The following is a 3553-nucleotide window of genomic DNA, read 5'->3' on the forward strand; positions in this document are numbered from 1 at the left end:
TACCTCCCAGCACTACATCAACCCGTCTTTTGAACACCTCCAGGGATGGTGCCTCAACCACCTCCCTGGGCAGCCCATTCCAATGCCTGATAACCCTTTTCGTGAAAAATTTTTCCTAATATCGAGCCTGAACCTCCCCTGGCGCAACTTGAGGCCATTTCCTCTCGTCCTGTCGCCTGTGACTTGGGAGAAGAGACCGACCCCCCCTGGCTACACCCTCCTTTCAGGGAGTTGGAGAGAGCGAGAAGGTCTCCCCTCAGCCTCCTCTTCTCCAGGCTGAACACCCCCAGCTCCCTCAGCCTCTCCTCACAAGACTTGTGCTCCAGACCCCTCACCATCTTTGTCGCCCTTCTCTGGACCCGCTCCAGCCCCTCGATGTCTTTTTTGTGGTGAGGGGCCCAAAACTGGACACAGCCCTCAAGGTGAGGCCTCACCAGTGCCCAGTCCAGAGGCACCATCACCTCATGAGCCCTACTCCCCACGCTGGTCCTGACCCAGGCCAGGATGCTGGTGGCCTTCTTGGCCACCTGGGCACACTGCTGGCTCCTGTTCAGCCGGTGTCCACCAACACCCCCAGGTCCTTTTCTGCCAGGCAGCTCCAGCCACTCTGCCCCCAGCCTGGAGCGCTGCAGGGGGTTGGTGGGACCCAAGGGCAGGACCTGGCACTTGACCTTGTTGAACCTCATCCCGTTGGTCTCAGCCCATCCATCCAGCCTGTCCAGATCCCTCTGCAGAACCTTTCTACCCTCCAGCAGGTCAACACTGCCACCCAACTTAGTATCAGGCTGGGGCATCCTGTACTCCCCCAAGCTGTTGTCAGTGGCCTTGGCCCAGGCCAGTTCCTGAACTGATGTTGGAATTTCCTGGATTGGCTTTGGATGGCAGCTGTTGCTCTCACCACCTGGTTCTGCTTGCCTGGTTTAGGTTCTGTGGGCAGGTGCCCCAGCTGTAGGAGGCTTGCATTGTGCACACCCTCTGCTTCTGGCTCCTCCTCGCTTATGGAGTGGTCTTTGCTCTTGCTGCTCCCTAACACCAATAGACATATTTCTCATTAACAGCCCTAGCTGGTTCCACGTAATGAACCGATTGTTCTATCCCAGAAAACTTTGGTTGTGGTTTAAGCCACCAAGACAAAACAGTTACAAGCGAGTGGTGGGACTACAAAATAGCTGTTGGACCATCCAGCTTCTCTCCAACACTTCATTGTCCTTATGGACATTTCTGTCAGGCGATGTGAGGAGTGGCCACCGCCACATCCTCTTCCTCCTCTTCACCTGGCAGGGACAGGTCACTAGTGCAGGCACAATGTTCTCTGGCTTCACAATCACATGCACAGTTGTAGATGCCGCCTCCTACCCTTGCCCAGGTCCTGGCCCTCTTACCCACCTCCATGGGGTCCTGTTTGCTGGTTTGCCCAGGTCAGTGTGAGCTAGCACACATGCACTCCTGTCCCACAGGCATTCCATACTCATGGACCCCTCTGGATATAGGCACGGGCTCTGCCTGCATCCCCCCCCGACCTAGGCCCTCACACTCACTGGCTTGCCCAGCTTCAAGTTTGATAGAAACACACAGCTGGTTTGGGGAATACACAAGACTGCTCATCAGCTGGCACCAGTGACGTGGGCTGTGTCCCACAGTCCTGCTCTAGCCACCAGCACCAAGCCCCACATGTGCCTCGCTCATGCCAGTGCTTCCCCAGTAGTTGGTTTTGGGGACACACACACATGCCATTCCCCCACCAGTGGCTGGTGGCTGGGACCCCCACACTCACTCTAGTAGCTGACACCACAACCCTTGAACATCTACACCCCAGGTCTGACTCCAGGAGCTGGCACCAATCCCACTCGTGCTGTTCCCCACCTGCAGCTGGCACCTGGTTCTTGCAGCGCGTAGAGATGTGATGGAGAGGGAGGTTATGCAGAGACGGTGAAGAAAGGACTTCCAGGCACCTAGAGATCCCTATGGAACCCTAGGGGACCCTACAGGCACCTACAGATCCCTATGGAACCTTACCAGACCCTACCAGGCCCTATTGGCCCCTATGGATTCCTACAGAACCCTACAAGCACCTACAGATCCCTATGGAACCCTATGGAGCCCTGCAGACCCCTACAGGCCCTATGGAATTCTACCAGCACCTATTGGCCACTATGGAGCCCTACAGAACCCTACGGACCCTGGAGCACCTACACCCCAGGTCTGACTCCAGGAGCTGGCACCAATCCCACTTGTGCTGTTCCCCACCCTGGAGCTGGCACTTGGTTCTTGCAGCACGTAGAGAGGTGATGGAGAGGGAGGTTATGCAGAGACGGTGAAGAAAGGGCTTAATGAGAAGGTAGGACAGATTTCAGTGATGAGCGTGTTGACCAACCCCTTTTATATGCCTTTCTGCCTGCTCCAGCTCTGTGCCTCCCTGCTCCCCTTTGCCCTGCACGCTGCCTCGTCTGTTGGCATATTTCCACCCGCCCCCTCCACCATGCTGGTCCTAGAATCATAGAGTCATTCAGGTTGGAAAAGACCCTTGGGATCATCGAGTCCAACCATCTCCCCTACTCTACAAAGTTCTCCCCTACACCATATCCCCCAACACCACATCTAAATGACTCTTAAACTCATCCAGGGATGGTGACTCAACCACCTCCCTGAGCAGCCTATTCCAGTGTCTGACCACTCTCTCTGTGAAAAACTCTTTCCTAATGTTCAGTTTAAACATACCCTGTTGGAGCTTGAAGCCATTTCCTCATGTTCTATCGCTACCTGTGAGAAGAGACCAGCACCAACCTCTCTACATTGTCCTTTCCAGTAGCTGTAGAGAGTGATGCGGTCTCCCCTCAGCCTCCTCTTCCTCAAACTAAACAGTCCCATCTCCTTCAATCGCTCTTGGTCCCTGAGGTTTGCATCTTGATTGCTTGCAAAGTCCCATTTGTCCCGTGCTGCGGGTTGACCCCAGTAGGCAGAACCCTAACCCTAACCCGTGTGGCTGGTGGCTCCCTCTCCCCGGCTGGGATGGGGGAGAGACTCAGAGCGGTGGAAGTGAGGAAACTCGTGGGCTGAGATAAAGATGGGTCAATCCGTGAGGCAAAAGCAAAACACATCCCCACTCCCCCCCAGCAGCAGGGGTTGGGCCGGCTCCAGCAAAGCGAGGCTCTGTAACGCGGAGTCCTGACTTGGGAAGACAAATGCCCTTGCTCCAAACGCCCTCCCCTTCTTCTTTTCCCCAACTGAGCCTGTGGGATACCCCTTCACTCAGCTGTCCCAGCTGCCTGCCCCCCCAGCTTCTCCTGCAGCCCCAGCCCGTGTGCTGGTGGGGTGGGTGAGAGAGAGGTCCTCGGTGCTGTGCCAGCACTGCTCAGCAGGGACCACGACATGGGGGTGTTACCAGCACTGCTTTTGGTCACAGCTCCAGACCATAGCCCCCTGTGAGCTACTGTGAAGAGAATTAACTATATCCCAGCCAAAAGCAATGTAGCCTGCAGTAATTCACCATTAGTGTGAATGATTGGGACGTGGGGTTTGGTTTTGTTTCCTGAGTATTGGCTTTGTCAATGCT

This window comes from Calidris pugnax, unplaced genomic scaffold, assembly GCF_001431845.1.
Source record: "Calidris pugnax isolate Ruff unplaced genomic scaffold, ASM143184v1 scaffold41, whole genome shotgun sequence".
NCBI classification, from domain to species: domain Eukaryota; kingdom Metazoa; phylum Chordata; class Aves; order Charadriiformes; family Scolopacidae; genus Calidris; species Calidris pugnax.